The sequence below is a fragment of the Periophthalmus magnuspinnatus genome, chromosome 9 (genome assembly GCF_009829125.3).
Source record: "Periophthalmus magnuspinnatus isolate fPerMag1 chromosome 9, fPerMag1.2.pri, whole genome shotgun sequence".
Lineage (NCBI taxonomy): Eukaryota > Metazoa > Chordata > Actinopteri > Gobiiformes > Gobiidae > Periophthalmus > Periophthalmus magnuspinnatus.
Window position 1 is genome coordinate 19,025,060 of NC_047134.1, and position 21,830 is coordinate 19,046,889.

At 39.9% G+C, this 21,830-nt stretch overlaps 1 protein-coding gene across 1 annotated transcript in view; it reads left to right on the forward strand.

Moving 5' to 3' along the window:
- Positions 1-14,051: 14,051 nt before the first annotated feature.
- sema4c (sema domain, immunoglobulin domain (Ig), transmembrane domain (TM) and short cytoplasmic domain, (semaphorin) 4C) overlaps positions 14,052-21,830 on the forward strand; it is a 156,941-nt gene continuing 149,162 nt past the window's right edge. Inside the window, exon 1 of the mRNA XM_033972330.2 lies at positions 14,052-14,515. The gene's annotated coding sequence lies outside the window, so the exon portion shown is untranslated. The remainder of the gene's footprint in view (positions 14,516-21,830) is intronic.

Sequence of the window (21,830 nt, forward strand, 5' to 3'; positions counted from 1 at the left end):
AAAGCTGTTTCTGTCAGGGAGCTAACGTTGTGAAAAGACCTTTAGATTGATGATGACAGCTCTCAAAGAACTATCGTGGGCACTGAAATCCATCATTACAATACATTCCTCTTTATAAAACGTGATGGACTGGTGTCAGTTTTCAATTAAATGTGTAGTGTTGGGTGTATTCAAGAAGTGTCTATGCAGTTACTTCTTCAGTTCTACTTCGATTCTAGGGCTGGGTGGCTGGATTGGCTTCTGTACTTTTTAGATTGACAAATACTATAACATACTGCAGCTAAATGTAATCCTAACCCTGTAGTAGCAGTAGTAGTAGTGGTAGTAGTAGAGTCAGTACGGGCATCAGTCATAATTATTGATGACTCGCAGTGGAAACAATACATTTGCTAGTTGGGTTGTCAGTCAAATGTATCAAAAATCTGGTACTGCAACTAAAACCAGCATCAAAATAGACACTCATTTGAGCAACTATTGATACTAAAAGAGTCACATTCGCACATTAGCTTTAGAATGATCTTTAGCTGTATCATAACAAGTATAAGAGCATTATGGGACATACCTAGCTAGACGACTGAGGGATTATAAAGGCGTAGGAGCCATATGGGTGTTTTTGGTTGCTATGGCAATGCGTGAGGGGCGTGGTTCACGTGGTCAAGGTGATGTGCCGGTAGGCACAGAGTTTCCTGCTTGTTGGCAGTTGGAGAAGAGAGACGCCGGGTAGCTGTATTTTTCTTCGACCGCTTCATTTATTTATTTTTTGTGTAGGCCAACATTTTAACATCCGTGTACGTGTAACCTGTGTACCTGTGTACTTCTTACAAACGGCAGCGCGTCAGACCAAGGTACAGGACCAAGGACTCCTCTCTAAGCGACAAAGGCTCAAGGTCGCTACACATAGGTATAAAGTCATATAATGGTAATATAAAAAAGGTACTAGTATTTAATGTCGAAAAAGTCATTCTATTGTTTAAATAAAGACTGTATTTTCTTATCATTCCTTATCAGTTTGAAAGGTTAGTATCGTGACAAAACTACTGCGTGGAGTTTGCAGGTTTTGTAACAATCCAATCGCAGCTTCGAATGTGTATTACGTGTCTCTCAAATGCAGATATCTCTACCTTCTTTTACCTCTGATTTATAAAGTTTACTGCTTTGCCGAAAATCCACAGTTTCTCAGTCATCTACATTATTTTTAACTTTCTTTTTTCTCATAAGATGCCATGTTTGTTTTGAAACTGATCAGGCATTTCTTTGCGTCTGTCAATCACTCCCTGATGTATTACGACAACTAATACTTTGCACTTTTTAATTACAACAACTCAGTTTCTAACCAGAGAAAAAGACAAACATACGTGCATTTTGTTGGCTTTAATTAGCATCAAATGAATAGGTCCCTGATATCATTTATTTTTATATGCATTTCACAGGTCTAACTCCCACCTGTGACACTTCTAAAGCTGTGAATTCACCCAAGCTACGAAAAACATCGCCAAGAAACATAGATAACGTGGGGTGAATGAGGTAATCGCTTTGAAAACTTTCCTGCCATTTTCAAAATAACAAATCCCCAATAAACTAAACTCAAAAAGTGAAGCGAAAAGCGCAAAGCATCATGGGATATGGCCTGTGAACTTCCTCGTAATGAGACTTTGGTCCATTTCTCACCAGCTAAAGCACTTTATTCCACAAGTGTGTTATTTAGCACTTGTGGAATTAGCAGCAGTCTATGGGGAATTTCTTTAGTAGAATGGAATAAATGTGTGTTAAAGTGCATAGGATAGGCTGGATAGTACTTCTGGTAGTTTTTTTATCTTAGTTTTACATGAGTTAGGTGTCATTTAGTGGGAAAATGCACTTACTTTTATGTATGTCATATCTGCTGCCTGTACAACAAGGAAGCAAAATTAAACAAAAAACTTCCCAAAATATTAAAAAGTAAATCGTGAATATAATATCTGTTAATGTTTTAGTGAACTTAATAGTTTAACCTGCTTTATATGCATATCTGCTCACTCAAAGCCAGGTCATGGAGGCACTTTCCGAGCAGAGACGCCTCAACTTCCCGCTCCCTACGCACTTCCTCCAGCGTCACCGGGGGCACTGAGGCGTTCCCGGGACAAACAGAACCCTTCCAGCGTGTCCTCCCCAGGGCCTTTTCCCCGATGGGACATGCCTGGAACACCTCCTCAGGGAAAACCAGCAGAAAACATTTTGTGGGAGAGGAAAGCTACTTGAAAATAGAGATACATTTTAACATACTTGAAACTTAGGTCTTTTGGAGATTTTCATTTTATATATAACATTGTTCCTTCAAAAACAGACTAGTTGTAGCTCAGAAATCATCACCAGACGTGTCAAATTGTGTTCACGCTAAAGACATGACTCTATTAGTAAAGCGATACAAATGGAGATGTATTTTTTGAAATGTGTTTTCCAACTGCAGACACTATTTTAAGTTAGAATATGTAAAATACTATTGCCAAGGTGAAACCGCATGAATTCAGACATTCACTTTAGGCTGTGCGCTTCCATGTGGCACAAATACCACAGAAGTATTTATCACTAGACCAGATATATGTAAACCAGGACTCAAATCAAGAGGGGGTATTACATTTCTTTTGGGGTATTATCTGCTAGCACATTACATATTTCGATCACAGTGTTAACTTTTATTGTTTTGAAAATGCTATATTTGCTGAAAATGATGCAGTTTTGTTTTGGACACTTCTTCCGTTGCTCTCTTTGCTAAGTCACTCCCCTTCCGAGCGCTTTCACATGACAATCAGCTTGCTTTTTACTAATGAAAGTACAGCATATCACATCACGTCTGTAAAGTCATATTGTTTTGTATCCTGCTTTTGTATATTTATGGAAAATTGCCGCGTGGGAGCATGGGCGACGTAGACTTGTGTGAGTTTTGGACAGAATCGTACTGCTAACCATAAGGAGGGTTTGAATAAGCCCCGGGAGACATCGTAAGATTACTCAAACATGCATGAATAACATATAAAACCTCTTCAGGCATGTTTTTGACAAGGGAATAGCTAAACCACAGCTATGCAAGATAACGTGACATAATAAACATGATTTTATTTTAGGCCTAACCCAGAAATAGAATGGCGGACGGGACCCAAAATGTATTATCTGTTTAATCAATCTCTGTTAATTTTGCTAAAGTAATTCAAATATGTTAAACAAACTATAATGCAACGCTCTTTTTTTGTATTCTTCAATACTGAGATAGAGAATATTAAACTGTACACTTGATTTGAATCCAAAACAATTTAGCTTTCTAGGTTTAATTCTAGCTCGCTAATCGATATCAGTGAGATCCTCTGATCCGTGGTGGGAGGGAGCAGATGACCTGAATTGTCCGAGATAATCCCTCATCGGTTTGACTGTAGCAGAGCTGTGGAGGTAGACATCTGGGATTACACCATGTCCTGCCTCTAAACAACATGTCTGCTGCTTCAATGTACACTTCTGATCGCACTGTTGTTCAGCATGGGACACCTGCTGCAGTCTATTGGATTATTTCTGTTCTCCCTGAGCTCTTCCCAACTTCCCCGAAACAAAATGGCCTCCAGCAATATATAACTTTTCACAACCAGCTACTTTCTGGCCTGGAGTTTACATCGCATTTCAAGTTTGCTTGGTTTCTAGCTTGAATACTGATACATTTGCTGTTATGTATTGCCATGAGCAGATATTGATACCTCGAAGATGATGTCATCAACATTCCCTCGGGGGGTAAAGCTAACACGAAGCTCTGCTCTGTCTGAAGCTCTGTTACCCCGGGCTCAGGCTGCCGGCAGAGGTGCCACGGTGATCCGGATTAATTCCGTTGGGAGCCTATTTTTGTTGGATGCCAGAGCCCACTGCAAACCCTTTGCCTTAATAAATAAATAGTTATCACATGAACACGTGGTCTCATGCGTTCAGCTTCAAAGGCTGTGACCACAACAGCGCAGCAGAGCTTTGGTTCTCGTGTGAGTGTCACACCGCAACAAAACCGCTCTGACACTGGAGACGCAGCTGGACCGGGTGCAGTGCAGTCTGGTCCAACTGGTGAGCATAATTTATCTACCATTATCCAACAGTGTTTCAGTTCCTCACTCTCATTTTTATTGTTGAAGATGAAACACCTAAACAAAATCATGAACCCTCATTGATCACAGGCTTCTGAAAATGTGTTGTTTAGATACTACATGTGATTTATGTGGAGTAAATATTCGGCACAAACGTGAGTGAGTGCAGTGATATAGTTGTGATATGGCACTTTTTCATCAAACTAAAAGCAGAGTTTAGTTTTTATTATAAAGGAAATGTAGGCAATAAACATCACTATACACCTCTTAGTGAAAAGTGTTCCGTTTGGTTTACATTTTAAACTGGGTGGCTTTTCTATGACAGTCTCAACATTTTGCAACCTAAGCTTGAAACTGTTTCCAGCTCTGATCATTTGAAGGTCTTCCCCTGCACTTCACAGTGTCCACTTACCCGTCCACTGTCTATGGCTGTTTTGTTTTTCAAACCTCACAACCAATACCATAAGCCAACTTACGTTTGCACAAACTCACAAACTTTATAATCTACAACTGATCTACTGAACCCTCTCCAAAGAAAACGCAAATTTGCATCTTTTTATCTTTTCACATTAACTCCGATATAAGGTGGGAAAAAAACGTGGCAGCATAGTGTCGTAATTACTGTGCATCCTTGTTATTGTTTATCAGATGCGGTGAAAAATGTAGGGTGCACGGTGCAAGCTGCTGACTTGCTATCAGCCGCTATCTGTCTGTGCTATTAGGCTGTAATTTATGCCCTCGCACTCTCAAGGCCGTATGCTAGCTGTGTGCACTAAGTTTCTCCTTTCAGCTTGTTGACGCCTGTGCATTGACTGATAAACACCGCGCGGGCAAATGAAGTGCTCCTTCACGCCCTCCGCAGGTGGTTGAACAAAAAAAAATCATACAAGAGGAATGAGAGGGCGCTCATTGGACCAGAGGAGGTGTGAATTAAACTCAGCAGCAGCAACAGCGCAGCATGCGGCTCCAGGCTCACGACGATCCTTCACGTGATTGGTACTTGAGTTGAAACGCACTACAACTTTAAAGTGACACTAAAAGGATTAAAAGTAGCGCTGACAAGAATCAAAGTATAGGTTATGTTTGTGTGACTTCAGAACATTTTAGAATCACTATAGTTTACGACTGATAGTTCTATTTAGGCTTTTTGATTGTCAGAATGCAGATATTTACACCTGATTTATGGTTAATGTGGGACTAAACGCCTAAACCCCAACCCAAAACTAGCTTTTAAATAAAATGCTAAACTGGGCAGTACCTGGAGGACTAAATAAAAGAGTGAGACAGGAGGAGGGGGTGGGGCCTAGGTATAAGGAGCAGTGTGATTGGTCTAAAAGGTATTCGCACTTCAAACTCCCCCCTTGCAGCTTACAGAATACCTGGCTATAATCAGGGTAGAGCAGGGGTCTCAAGCTCACGGCCCTGGGACCAACTGCGGCCCGCAAGAGGATATTTTCTGGCCCGCAGGACAATATTTAGTTTAATGTTAGTGTGGCATTACCATGTTGTGTGTAGAAGGTTCTGCCAAATCAGTAAACCCCAAACACACGTGTCACTCGCGCTGTGTACTCCCGTCACAAAAGATTCAACAAATAACGATGTGTATCCATAAAATCCACAAGAATTGGCATATTTCCTCAAATATGTTGAAAACAGCGATGACGTTTGAGAAGATTTTAACAAAGCTTTTTTTGTGGAATACCTGATAAGCCTCACCGAGACTCTGCCTCCTGCGGCCCCAAGCTAATTTGAGTTTAAGACCCGTGGGGTAGAGGCACGTGTTGTTATCAAATACCTGAAATCGGCCACTGCCAGGACACGCCAATTTTGATTTTTGATGTCAAAGCTGTGAATATACCTAGTTTGAACTGAAATTGCCGAGAAAAAACAAAAAACAAAACATGATATACAGTGGTTCCTCACTATATCACTGTGCATCTTTCATGGTCTTGCTGTTTTGCTGATTTTTTTAGTGCAATTTAGCTTTTTTTTTTACCGTATATGAACGTGCATTGTGTTCAGCGTCCTGATTGGCTGAGGGACTGCTGTGTCGTGTCTCCTGTATTTATTATTACAAATTTACATAAATGTTCAATCGCAGTGTGACTCTGAAATGCTGTATGTTTGCAAGTTTTCTACCCGACAAAACCCACAATGTCGATGAAACGTTCTGCACCGACAGATTTCAGAAACGCTTTGGACTTAAGTGTTTCTCTGCACAGATACCACTGGAGCAGAGGCACGTGAACAACACATTTAAAGCGATCATCGAGGAAGAGGGATATAATATACGAAGGTTTGATCTTTGAGAGTGTTTAAACAAGAGACAAGTGTGAAAAAATATTAATTCCTGTCTGAGAAAAGTGTATAAAGTGTGTGGTGAGGGGTTTTACAGCCTTAAAACTTATAAAACTTATATCATAATTGTAAAAATAAAGCTGAGTACTTCGCGGATTTCACCTATTGCAGGTTATTTTTAGAACGTAACCTCCACGATAAATGAGGACCGCTGTACACAGGATTATTTTTGACTAATAACAGTAAAATTCAACAATAGTAAAATGCTCCATATAGTTATAAAGGCCCCTGCCCCACAATTTGAAATGACAACATCATTATCATCAAGTCAAGTTCGTTTTGTGAACGCAGCCGACTGGACTAACCAAGGTACATTAGAGCTGAACTGTTTCCTTCAGAAGCAACGTACAGTCATCAGTATGCACATCATCCGCACCCTTGCACACTCATGTCCGCACACCTGAGCACGTGTTTAGCATATCTGCATAGCGTTAATGTTTTCCTAACCAGCAAAGCAGCAATACATTAAATGAGTTAATACTGACCACTCTTTTTCACAGTGATTGGAATTTCAACCTAATTGCCTCATTATAAAGAACACAGAGGCTGCATTTGGTATTAAAACCTGCGTCGTTTGTTTGTAATGTTCTATTTAGTACTTCACATTATGTGTAATACAACTAGAGGCTATTTCTGCTTTCATTTTCAGCTATTTTCAGTCAGGCCTTACTTGCTATAGAACGCACTGGGCGAGAAGCTCATGATGACAATAACAATAAACCCATCAAGCTGATCTTTTATAAGTGTTGTTATTGTACTGTAATGTAGCTAGTTCATTACAAAAAATTTAAACTTAAACCAAACAGGTACAAATGACAAACTCACAAGAAGTTGCAAATGTTTATTAATTAATTGAAATGGTGCCTTGCAGTTAAAGTGGCCTGTAATAAAAGAAGTTTGTATTTTTCTGCCATCTTAGGTTTCCCCAGGGAGCAGACAACTGTGCGCTGAGGAGGAGGGGTGTTTAAATAGTTTAGCTTTTGGAGTCTAGTTTGTTTTCTACATTTAACACTGCTAAATTAACGTAGAGATCTATTTTTGTGATGTAATTGACTGAATAAAGTATAACACTGTTTTAGCCAAGGATAACTTTTAAAAATATATTTATACTTGCTGGTACTTTACCTGTGCTGGAGTGTGGGGGGAGTCAGTTTAGGGAGGTGCTCTATAAAAGGAGCCATCCTCAAGAGCTGTGTGTACAGACTGTTACTGCCATGCTGTTTTTACATTTGTTGGTAATAAATGCACTCGGGTCTGCACCGGACAAATCGCCTCAGCTTTGCTCTGTTCCTCGTTGAAACTGCTAACGTTGCTATCAGACTACTACAGGTGCTAAAGTTTTGCAAGCAATTTTGATACTAAGGAAAAATGTCAGTACTTGATGCAGATTTCTATACCACAATAAAATAATTTAATTAAACTAAAAGAGTTATTTAAAAATGAATTTTCAAAAATCATTTTAGTTACTTCAGTGCTACCCTGTGGTCTTATGCTGCGTTCATGTCGTATGGAGAAGTTGATCCTTTCCACTTGAGGTAATTACAACTGTGTTTTGTAGAAGTACTTTTGTGGTTGTAGTAAAATGAAACATGGGAAAACACACTTTATCTACACAATTATACATACGCATACTTAGCAACCAGGTCTAAAGTGGACATATCTAGGAAATCCTTTCACCACAAAGTTCATATAGTTTGAATCGTGCTTAGTTCAACAGTTTGTGAAGTTGTTGTAGTCAGACATGTATTTGTGTGTAATACCTTGTTCATAGGCAAGACAATTCATCTATGACATTGAGAAGACAGTGGGATAAAATGGCTGCCCTCTCTTCGTCCCTTTGCACCGGGGCCTACAGTAATAACCACTGCTATGACTCACTATCCTCGCTAGCGCCTTTGTGTGAATAGAAAAGTTCTATAAAATACTTTTCTATGTGGTTTCAACTCATGATCTGATTGGCAAGTTTATAAGAAAAATAAATGATTGCGGTGCCAGGACAGAAGCTGCTTTGTGGACAATGTGAACATTTCAACCAAAGATCTGACCCAAATCTCAATGTTTTTGCAGGGCTCGGGGCTGTGAGGCTGCTGGGGCTTATGGGAAATTGAGTAAACTTTGAGGGAACATATAAAGTTGTCCGCTTTGGTGAAACACTATTTGTGCTGAGTGGCTGGTGAATGTGCGGCACTTATAACAATAACAAACCGTGCAGAGGTCAGTGGAGTTTCACACATGAACGCCTTTGCACATCTGAAGTCTATTCTACACAACCTTGAAGCGAGTAATCCCTTTAAATTAATTTTCATCTAAGCGTTTACATTTTGAAGTGTTATCCACGTACATTTTCTGGGTAGGAAGGTCAGTACCTATTTGATTCTTATTTAACTTTGTGGAGGACTGCAGTGGTGTGGCTCTATTCATCACTGTAAATGTAGTGGTAAAAGTTGTATTTTAGCAGCTAGAATGTATGATAAAAAGTAGATTTAGTTACCTTGTCAGTACTCAAAAGTACTCCAAAGTGTTCATGTCGATGTAATGTAACGTTTGGTGCTGTCTTGTTTCCATGGAGATGTTATTGCCTTCACGGTATGGCATTAAAGAAGACATATTGTGCTTGAGTCTGCTAAATAGTTATGATCTATAACACAAGGGGTCGTTATGTTATAATTTGGACGTTTCAAATCACAATATTGATCCAAAATGACGTAATAAAATCTGCCTTCTGCGTTAGAAAACTGCGATGCCCAATGAGAGCTGACGTAGCTGTAAATGTCATCCGTGTAGCTGTCGCCGCTCCTAAGAATAGCCGCACATCACACTAGCAAGATTTTTTCAATTGTGGAAAAAAAATGCACAAATGTGTATCACTGATTGAGAAAATTAAAAAAAAAATGAAGTACAGAACGGTGTCGGTGAAAACGGGGGATTGACATGCATGAATCACACTAAATGCAACTAAACAGTCAATTTTGAACAATAGATCTGCTTTAAATATGTCTATCTCCATAGAGACAAGTAGTTGATGTCATCAGGACAAGTTACAGGTCACATCTGTGGAGAGGTGAACCCAGTCACAATAAGAATGTATAGTTTTTAGTGTTTTTTCTGTTAGTGTTATACCTGTATAGATGCAAGGTATATGTTTAATGCCATACTGTGGAACATTCCAGGCACAGTGATAACATCTATAGAGACAAGAGGTGGCGGACCCCCAACTAAAAAGTAACATAGTGCACAATTAGTTTACAATTATGACAATTTATTTAACCTTTTCCACTGTAATTGGTGGATGACTGTGATCTGGAGATGGCTGGGTATAATGCTATATTGTGGAACATTCTTGCCAAACCAGAAATTTTCCACCAGAAAAGTTACAGAGTGCAAGTTTAACCAGCAACTTTTATCAGTTTTATCACATCCCAAGCAGCGGGGAGGAGGCGGGGGGTCTCACGAGGTCAATATCTATTTGATTTTTTTTAAATTCCTGGAGCGCTACATCAGTCATACTAAAGTTGCATATCTTTAAGTGACTTTGCTGAGTTCCCTGGATGTGGCCCAGGGCTGTGCTATTTCTGAGCTCCTTATATCTCCCTGTGTAATGAGTCCAAGTGAAAATGAGTGTCCCACATCCAAACTCATTATCTCCCAAAGCAAACAGACTCACGCCCGCCGCTGTCTCTCAACCTGGTGTTCGTGTCAGATTATAATCTTATGGAGTCAACCTTGTTTATTTGATTAATCTGACTGCATGTCTTATGTGGGGATTTGGGACAAGATGCAAATTAGGGCAATGCATATAATTTAGTATGAGCGTGACCTCCGTTATGGAAATGAGAGTAAATGAGCCTGCTGTAGCATTGTACCTGCTTAACACAAGATTTTGCATTTGTTTTGTGGCATTTTGTCTGCGTAATCCCTTAGTCCTCAAGGTAAGACGCATTATAGAAGGCTGAATTCTGACAAAGTTGTTTGGAGTTTGAACTGGTCCATAGAAATATCCTGAGGTAACGGACAGGATATATTTGTTTCTATGTATTTAGCTCCAGAGAGATTTAATGCCGTCCCAAAAATGGTCACATTTAGCGATTTTCTACCTTCGAGACACTCATAGCGCTTTACATCAAGGAACCACTCACCCATTCGCACACACGTTCATACGCCAGTGTACACAGACACTGGGGACGGGGTGAGTCTCACAATATTCATCTGTGAGAGCTGGATTCACACCACCAACCTCTGACCTCTCCCTCAACAACGTTTTTATGCAACACAGCTACTGCCTTAAACTGCAGAATCGAAGAAGCAACTTGAATAAGCACTGAAATTTATTAAAAACACACAACTTTTGTCCAGTTCCTTCTTTTTGCTTTTTGTAATTTAAAAACTATTGCGCCTCAAGTATCAGTTTTGCAATTCCCATTCATATTTAGTGCATGCTGTCGTTATATGTTTGGAAAAAAGGGGAAAAAAGCATCATATCCATATCATCACTTGCCCCAGTTCTTGTGTGAGTCATTTGTCAAGATGAACTTAAATAAAAAGCAAATTAAAAAAATAGATTTTAGTAGCAGACATGTAAGACAAATTTTAATTTTAATTGAATTTTTTCCTGCTTCAACAACTTTTCAATCATTTGCCAGTTCAGATTTCGGACACGGCTCGTTTGGGCTTGAACACGGAGTTGGAAAAAAAAGAGAGTGAGTTTCTATTGCAGCGGAAAGAGAAATTGTAGATGCAGGTTCCTCCATTGGGAAAGCGCCTCTGTCATACTCAGCGCATTGATCGGTGCAAGGGTTAAAAGCCCCCCTGGTAAGCCCCGCTAGACACAAACCCACTACAACCTGCAGGACAATACAAATTATTTCAGTCCCCTGCTGCCATTGTTTTCCTGCAATCCATCTAGATTATAACTGGAATATTGACTGTCTAATCTGTGCCGTTAATCTTCGGATCATAATCCTGGGTGTATTTCATGTTTGGATCTGCAATTATTAATGCTTTGTGCACTCGACTCAATTCCCAAACCCTATTCATGTTTTTCTTTTGTTTTCAAGAAGCAACGAATCAAAACAATGACTAGAAACAAAACAGTTGGTAAAAAGATTTCTCAGAAGAGTCTCACCTCAATAGAGTTTTTTATTATTCACGCAGCCTTTTGCTTTGGAGTATCTCGGTGAGGAGTGTGAGTAATTCTATTGGTGTATAAATGTCATATTGATCTGGGAGGTAGTGTGACTCTCTTCTGTGCTCTATGCTGTACAAAACATCAAAAGACACACTTCATTTTCTATTGCGAAACGACACTGAAGGGCTCTCAGGGACACATGTAGAGGTGACATCTTAAAGGTTCTATGTTGCACAAAATTGACTCTTGTGAGGTTTTAGGTTTCTTGTGTTATAATGCTGTTATGGCCTTAAAAATGCACACGGAGTTGTCTTTTATTTCATTCACACATGTCTTTCACACAACCCGTTACTATTAGTCTGTCTATGTCTCCAAAGTTCAAAATTTGCTATTTGAGATAAGAATTCAGCCTAAAGACACGGGATTTGTGTGTTAAACATGTGAATGAAACAAAACACAACTCCAGGTCTGTTTGTGATGAGGAAACAACATTATAACATAAATCAGAAAATAATGTAATATGGGCCCTTTAACAAGATCATAAGAAAGTGATTGTCAGCTTTGTAAATGTACATCATTATAAGTGTTTGAAAGTGCACTAACTGTTATCTACTTTTCTCTGTTTTTGCTTTTGCTAGAATGTTCCACAGTATGGCATTAAACGTATCTGTCTTACAGGTGCCTCTCCACAGATCTGATATGTAACTTGACCTGGCTGCGGCGCCTCTTGTCTCCATAAAGTGCCATGTTGGCAGATTCTCCACCCGTTAAAAATGCATGAACTCCTGTTAGGTTTACATAAAGTATATAAAGTATAAACTACATAAAGTACATAAAGTACTGTGCTGGTTTTCTTACCCTGAAGAGCCATATACTTTGGCATAAACATTTTTTTTGTCAGATAAATGCAATGTAAATGGGTTATGCAAATTAAAGTACCCATTATGTGACTGTATGGATACAGAAAAAAACAGAACTCATCACTGTGACCCAGAGCCAACTCTGTATCCTGAGTACGACAGTAGCCCTCCACCTCTGTCACTGATTTTATGAACTGCAATTTAGTTGATTAAATCAGTAACCATTTGTAGAGCTGTTATTACAGTGCACATGGGCCAGTTTCTTCTGAGGGGCAAACTGACTCATCTTAAGATTTTCCTCAGGATTTGATCATGAATAAATTTTTTTTAAATAATATTTATAATTATATTAATACATTTTAAGAATTCAATATTAAATAAGTAAAACATTTTTAGGTTTAATTTGATTTTACTACTTTAAGTTGCCTAAGTGGTGCCCGCTCAAGGGTCCACCAAATGAGGAGGTGAAGGTAAAGCAGATCCCCCCTGAACAATGCTTCCTTTAAGCTGTGGGCCACCCTGCTGCACATGATGTGCTCATTTGGCTGTGCGCTCCCATAAAAGAGCTCCGGTGTACTGGGTCAGACACCAGGTTGAGAGGCACTATGCCCCAGACTTGGAGAGGGATCTGGCTGCAGACCTCCGCCAAGAGGACCCACCAGCAGACCTCCGCCAAGAGGACCCACCAGCAGACCTCCACCAGGAGGTCCCTCACATGACAGACCTCCATCCACAGGTCCCTATGAGTAAACAAACAGCAGCCACGCCAAAAGACCACCAAAGTCCACTGTTTCCTGGCTGCTGTCATCAATGTAACGTTACAAAAGTTGACACTGTTTTACTCTACAGACAAACCCAGACTCTTTTCTTAACCTTAATCATTATAGATTTGTGCCTGATCTTAACCAGACACAGAGCCTATGGCAACACATTCACAGACAAAATACCTCTAATATGCCAACGCTATTGAAGCCCTTGTATATGTCAGCCTATGTTGACAGTTTAATATCTGTTGTTTGTTTGTGACAGAATGTTTTAAACGGTTAATTAACCAACACAAGCAAAATAGAGCAGAGACAACATGAAGCGAGTTCACTTCAAACTAGAAATGAAATCTATTGGTGATGAAATGCCTTTGAAGTGCTTTGCTTTAAACAATTGGAAATGAGCTTTATCAGTTGTAATAACCTTTAATATACAATAAACTAAGGCAACAACTGACAGAATGATTAATTAAGTTGTTTCTAAAGGCAACTGTAAAATGGACACGTGGATGGAGGTGGAGGTGCATCCTGGTGGAGGTCTGTGGGGTAGTGTCCTCTGGGTGGAGGTCTGCAGCCGGACTCTTGCAAACTTCCCCAACACAATGAACGTCTCTTAATCAAGCGGTGTAATAGCTGCTAGGGGCCCCTGGACTCAGCCGGGGCCCTTGTTCTCAGAGGCTAATGGGCGGAGACCTGCTTTTTGAAATCCTCGCGGGTCCCTGCTGCGGTGCGTGCTGCAGAAGTGGGCTGGGGGCGCGCGCACGCACACATCATTTCCAGTGGAGATTGGCACAGAGACGCAGCGCCACGACCCCACTGCGATGCGAAAAGCCCCGTCTGTCCAACACTAGTGCTCAGAAACTTCCGCGCGGAGAGACATAGCGCGAGTAGACGCATGTAGCCCGTCCCACAGATAGCGGATTAAATTCACGCTTTTCTTTTCTTTTTTTCCCTTCTCCCTCCTCCTCTTCTTCGTGCTGGTTTCGTGTTACAAAGCCTTGGGAGGGAGTTGCGCGGAGAGCCAGTCCCTGTGTGTAGTAAGTGAATGACATGATCATATGGCTCGCATCGCCTCGGAGTCTGAAAATACGAAAAGGAAGACACGAGGAGGGGAAGCTTGGGACTAGTTTGTTTTGAGACGCGCTGCTGCTGACGATGTGGAATTATTTCTGAGTCTTATTTCTCAAACAAAAGCCCAGATAGCGGAGCGAGAGGAGGACGGGCAGTGGATCTTTCAACCAAAGAGAGGAACAAGGAGACGAGAAACGCGCAGGACGCATTGCCTTCAATCATCACCACCATCTGCGTGATAACAAGGTAAGTTTGTGCTCGTTATGTGTTGTACCGCTCTGTTGACCAAGGCACAGCTCACAGGGAGACAGCCTCATCCTGCGTCCGGTACGGGGTCTACCTCTCCAACTGTTGCCACGATAAAGCTCAGTATTTTACAGCTTTGCGCATCTCTTTTGGGCTCATTTACGCTCGCTTTTACGCACGTTATTCGGGTGTCGTGGCTTTTGGATCCAAAGCTGCATGTGGTGCAACTTTCGCGCAGTGTAAACACAAGCGCACTGCGGGCTGGAAGAGACTCAACTGAGACTAGTGCGTTTGAGAATCACTGCTGTTTCCTGTAATCACTGGCTGTGTACAAAGCTCCGGATTTCAACACAAAACTGCACGTTTATGGAGTCCTCTGCGATGGCACTGAATGGGTAGGAATCAGGCTTTTTTGTTGTTGTTAAACTACTCCCCAAATCTGTAGGGTTAATCTTCTGTCTAAGGTGGCAAAATACAGCCGGTTCAATCACGTGTTGGTTAAGTATTTTGACTCTAAACAATGCTGAAGTACTGGCTACTTTTTAGGATGTACTTCAGTGAGTATTTCCATTCACTGCGCGCAAAATGACAACAATGAACTTGCAGAAGTAGTGGAACTGAGTCAGGCGTCCTCTATTGTCAGTGCGTAAAAGATCAGCAACACAGGCACGTTTAAACCTCTGAAACCTACTCCTACTATAGTCCTACTGTGGTATTTTTGACTCAAATGTAGACTAATCTTCGTATATCATATTAGAAGTGTTGAAATTGGTTTAGTTTGAAGAGTTTAGTGAAAATTGTGATACAGTTTAAGAAGGATAGGCCTAAATAAACTGAAATAAGGTTAATTCAATGACCAAACAAACCTACTTTGCCACACTCCCATTGAAAACCAACACTATTGTTTAAGGACTACCTCAAACTGCTACTTTATGATACAATTTAAGAAGGATTAATCTGGTGTATGACTTATTCCTAGCCCTAAATAAACCGAAATAAGATGAATTCAATGCCCAAACAAACCTACTTTGCCACACACCCATTGAAAACCACCACTATCTCTAGGACTACCTTAAACTGCTATTTTAAAATCCGTCTTTCGCCTCTCGACTTTTTGGCCCATAATGAAGTAAGTATTAGCCTCAGTTGAGTGATTATTATAATTACTAGCTGGGAGGGGAAGTGGGTTCGCTGGACACTGAATAGAGCTTGTTTAAAAAGGTAGCTATAGCTTCAAATGACTCAAAAGCTCTGTGTGTGTGTGTTTTTTCTTGTTTCATTTTACAAGCCCAATGGTGCCAGAGCCAGTTAACAATCAGACGGTGCAGGGGGCTGTGGAAAAAACTCTAAATTGTGGCGACAGGGGTGTTAGTGGGAGAAGTTAGTGGAGTTATTGGCGTGTGGGAGGGAGGGACAGTGCAGTATTGTGCCGAAGGATGTGTTCTCCTCTGAGGGATTTGTCTCATATATAAAGTTTTTCATGAGACTGGCGAGCTGTTAGGTGCATGTCGAGGTGTGTTAGTGTCACCGGGGTGATTAATGGGAGTAATATAGACCGTAAAACCCATGGGGGAGTCTAATGAAAAGAAGTTATTTTCAATTTCTGCCATAGAGTTCTATCGTAAAGCTTTGAATTTTGAGTTATGCATTTATAAGTTATTGTTTCATCTAAATATCTTATATTAAACTTGTCTGTGTCGGCTATCCTGCAACTGTCCCGGGTTGATATTACCTTAGTCTCATAGTGCTTCAGGTAGCTACAATCCTGAAAGAGAGAAAAAAAATGCCCTAATTTATTAATAATTCGACTGTTATTTCAAGGATAACTTGAAAATGTAGCTGGTGGAACAAAGTACATGTGGGAAATCTTTTCATAATGCAAATTTTACCACAATTTAGGCTTTTGAGCATCGCCGGGACTGACCAATAGGAGCAGTGGGCGACATATCAGTGCATTAATACTGAATCACTAAATAAATACCACTCCAGATTGGTAGATTTTGCATTAATTCTCCATCAATTCTTATGTTCAATCAACTTTTTTTTTACATTTAGTCACATTTTCTGAGCTCAAATTAATGTATTATACCTCTCTTCATTTGCTGACTCAGGTTTAGACACCTTAACACCGTTTAAAAGAGTCTAAATCCCACTACATCCATGAAGACATACAGGAGTCTCACTCTGGACACTTGGTACATAGACACTAATAGACTAGAGGCCGTGTCCCAGATGTTAATGTCTTCATTCAGAGTGCCACGGGACGCCTTCCTTTTGTGCCACACACAATAGAGTCCACATCCTGACAAGCTCCGTCCGGCCCCCCCCCCCCCTCGTACAATTAAACCTACACACTGTCCCGTTACAGACAGACCAGCCCCTGTCTAATACTGGGAGGTTGCACAATCAAGGGATGAGGAGAAGTTATTGTTGAGGCAGTTTTACAAGCAGAAATGAAGTAGTGATTGTAATATCTGTGATTTATTGCTGAAAAAGTTATGTCTAAGAATGATCAGTCAACAATGGGATATTGTCTCTGTAAATAAAAACTGTGTAAAAACTGTGAGTGAGATATATTTAACTGAATTAGGACTGCTTGAGGGAAATATCTAATTGTGACAAGCATTGAGAATAGATTTGCGGTTTATGTTTCTGTTTAATGTTCATATTTTAAACAAATCCAGAACAAAAAGACAGAAATAGGAACTGACAAAGTAATACAAGAATCACATTTCAGAACATGTTACAAATCTGAACTACAGGGTTAGCAGCTTTTATACAGGATAAGGCTGGATATTTTGTTGTTTATAGAAGAAATTATGGTACATAAAAAAATTGTGTCTATTTAAATTGTGATTTTGATTCGATTCCAGTTTATCTATCACCCTAAACTGAAAACATCAATGCACTTTACATTACAAAAAATCTGCTGTAATCTGTGTGCATTAAGTTCTTCAGTGTTTCATACAGAAATAGAGATTGTGTGCGTGCTGATTCATGCAACTGTGTCGACTCTGTAAAATGTTGCTAATGTGAACCACTGTTGGAAAATCATTCATCATAAAATCATTTTTCTTTTCACACTACACACATTGCTGTAAATGAAAAAGTTCAGAAACACAAGAACCACAGTTATGACAACCTGTTAATTAAACGGTGTGGAACTTGTTTGAATGATTTGCATAGTTTACACCATAGTCAACATTTAATTTGTTAGTGCACAATATAGAATGATAATATATGTACGGTGCTGGCAAGGCTGGGTCCATGTTTTTAGCTGAAATCTATGTACACATGGCACGTTATTCACAAAAAGGGGGGACAAAGTTAAATGTTTGACCTCATCTCAGTAGCAGAGGTTTGTAGACTGTTGACTTCAATCATTTATTTTATTTTTAGGCAACATTTTAACTACACTTTTAATAGCTTTAATACAGCCTGAGCAAAATACTTCATCATGAACAAGTATTCTCTCTCTTTTTTTTTTTTTAAGAATGATTCAGGCTTTGTAACTACTTAATTAATACTCCAGCTCCCTACCTTAGACTTAGAGAGCCTGAATCTTAATAAATTTTCTAATCTGTGTTATAATGTTGTTTCCTCATCAAAGACATACGTGGAGTTGTGTTTTGTTTCACACATGTTCCGTCACAAGGTGGAACACTCTGTCATGTGGTAATACAGGAAGTGCTCCACTGTGTTTTTAAACCTTCACAAGAATAATTTGGATGATTTCAGCCTTGGAGTTGCCTATTTTTAATGAACTAAAGGTAAAATGTAGTTGTTAACTTGTAATCTACTGACATCACAAGGTGGAACAGAGCATTTTGAGCTTCGGAGATGTAGACAGACTAATAATAAAATCTTACTAAAACATGTGGAAATGAAACAAAATGCAACTCCAGGTACGTTTTTGAGGAGGTAGCAACGTTCCAACATATGTTAAAGCTCCCAAGAGTCAGGTTTACGTAATATAGGACCTTTAAGGCTAAATAAAGTGTAGTTATTATGAAGTTTCAATGGTACCGTGATGAGCAGGAGGGGCGGCATTTTGCATATGGCCACCAAAACTTCTGCAACGCCCCTGTCCATAAGCCCTATCTCCTCCCATGTTTCCCTATAACCACCTATGTGTTATAAGTGCTCGCTAACATTACATCACAGCGCTGCAGCCTCTCCAGATGTGCGCCTGTGTTTGTGTTTGTTTGTCGCTCTTGTGTCACATGCTCCACATCAATGCAACAGCTCCTCTCTCATGTTCTAAAGCCCTATCCTCGTCTAACTCCCATGATAACCAGATGATTTGCGCTTACGTAACCGCCCGCATTTCAAAACAAGGAAGCACGCGGGACCTCGAAAGGGGGGAGACTTTGGATCTGAATATATATTTAATGGTGGTATACACTGGAATTGATGTGCCAATGTCCCACCGGATTGTGCGCGCGAGGCATTTTTCAACAACAACAACAACAATAAGAGCCTTTTCATCGCAGTGAGCAACAATTTCATTCATGCTCCATCATGCTTTCTTGTTCGTTTAAAAAAAAAAAAAAATCCCATTCAGAAGCAGATTGACTTTTGTTTCTTTTTTTTGTTTGTTTTTTTGAAATGCTCTATGTGCTGCCTCGCCTCCCGCTGAGTGCCCTGACAAATTTTGCGTACGTGTGCAGACTACAGTGGCGTGTATTTTCCTATATAAAAGCTCAATATTGTAAACAAGTCTACAAGGTATTTGTAATTCAAGTACCTTAAGCTAAAACTGATATAAACGCTAAACTTGTTGTCATCGTTGTCAGTCTTTACCAGATCTAAACGAGGACGGAACCAGGTCTAGAGTGAGAACAATTGGTTTATGTGTTCAGTGCTAAAATAGGGAAACTTAACTCAGAGTAGGACAAAATGGATGTAGTTAGACCTACTATATCGAGTTATTGTTTGATGTACTGAGGCAAAACAGTAGCTCAGTTAGTAGAGTGTTTGTCCACTTATCTGAAGGTTGGTGGCTCGAATCCAGTTTACTGCTTGAGCGCTCAGAACCATTGACCCACAGGTTGGTGATGTGAGTTCAACTCCCACAGATGAATGCTGTCATTGTGTCCTTGGGTAAGACACTTAACCCACCTCGCCCCCTTTGTCTGTGTACACTGCTGTATGAATAGGTTAGTGGTTCCGTGATGTGAAGAGCTTTGAGTGGCTAGAAAGTGGAAAAGTGCTGTATATGTCGTATGGAGCAATGATGTTTTAGGATCAATGTTTATCGTGGGGTCAATAAGACTTGAGCTGTAGAGAGTTGAACAGATAACTTAATAATGATAAGGTTTTTAACCATATTATACATTTAAAAAGGTTCTTCAACAGTATATCATAGTTCCAAATGTGTTATCATGACAGGAATAGGTGTAGTGTCTTGCCCAAGGATACAACCTTACAACAAAGTACTGCCAAAAGTAATTAAGCTAGAGGTAGGAGCTATAGAGAAGAATTGATAATATATTGTTCTGGAGATATGCAAAAATAGAAGATAAAGTTTATTATTATTAAAAATTACCAGAAAAAATGTGATAAAAAATTAACATAACATAACAATATTACCCTAATAAACAAGGATATTAAGTTATATTTTTACCTCAACCAAAACATTTATCGACACATTTTAACACATTGTTAAAATATTGTTTGAAAATCCTCTTAATTTTTGTCACTAAGTCCTATCGCACATCCCTACTCGCAACTAAAACCACATCAGCACTGCCAAAGTCTATACAAAGCCTTGACCAGCAGCTGCGCGCTAACCATAGATTGAGAACCGCTGGAGTGTAGACTGGGGGTTCAGGGCAGGTCAGACGCACTGACTTTAGACTATTCACAGATGGGACAGCGTGTGTGTTTTAGGATGAATGTGTGTGTGTGTGTGTGTGTGCTGGAGGGGAACAGCAGGAGGCAGCGCTTGGATGGACCGCCCCATGTTTGGAGAGGAGAGAGGAAGAGGAGAGGGGCTTGTTTACAGAACATCAGGCTGAATGGGTCAAAGTGATATGAAACAGCTGTGCCACGGACGGGACAAAGCTGTGGACAGGGTCGTGGTAATGTGAATGGTGGTAGAAATGACACAGCAATGTCATAGGAAAGATTAATACTGAAGGTGTGCGCAGTAGATCAAGTTATTATAGTTCAGTTTAAGATGGTTTAGTCCAGGTTTAGACTGTAGACTGTTGAGTTTATATTTTTGGTAGAATTGTGTTTAAATCTACAGTATGTTTCTGAAATTGGCATGTCATCTGCATCATTCCATGGAAACACAACGTTAAAACCATAAATCACAACATTCCCCATGGAGGTAGAGACGTTTTATGCCACACTATGGAAGATTATAGTCAAAGAAACAACATTTCCATGGAAACAAGCAGGATGAGACGTTTTTCAAGCCAAGTAAGAATCAAGTTTGTGGAGATGCAACCCCACTCAGGTTTTTCAGCAGTTTTTGAGTTGAATAAACACACCCAAATAGAAAAAAACCCAAAAACATCAATTTTTCATCATCAATATTTTAGCAAAAAAGTTACATAACGTAGCTTTAAACTACTTATGATGAAATAATTTCCCTTGATTATCGTTATAGTTTGTCTACATTTTCACTTTCCTTCACACACCCCATCAAAATCTGGACGCAACTGCCTGAACTGAACCTGGACTAAACCGGGATTAAACCAGGACCAAGAAATGGATCAAATCAAGTCTACATCAGGCTTAAACCAGAATCAAATGAAAAAGAAACTGACTACATGTTATACGATATCAGTTAGACCTGCTTATTCCTTCTACAATGCCATTTCAAGTTTAGTTCTGATCTTGTCTAGATCTTGTGAGTTAAAAGTTCAGTTTCCGAATGTTTTAAACTCTACGCATCATAGTGATATCTACGACTTGGAAGTGTGTTTTAATCCAATCCAATCCAACTTTATTTATAAAGCACTTTTAAAACAACACAGTCGACCAAAGTGCTGTACACAGGTTAAAACACAAAAAACATGAGACGAAATAACATTAAAAACAGAACATGATAAATGTCAACTCTTTACACTGAGTTAAAAGCCAAGCTGAAAAAATGAGTTTTAAGAAGAGATTTAAAAACAGGAAGTGAGTCGGCCATTCTAACATTCAGCGGAAGTGCATTCCAGAGTTTAGGAACAACCACTGAAAAAGCCCGATCACCCTTAAGTTTCCTTTTTGGCTTAGGGACCACAAGGAGAACCTGACCTGCAGACCTGAGAGAGCGGGAGGGTGTGTAAGGCACCAGCAGCTCAGACAGATACTG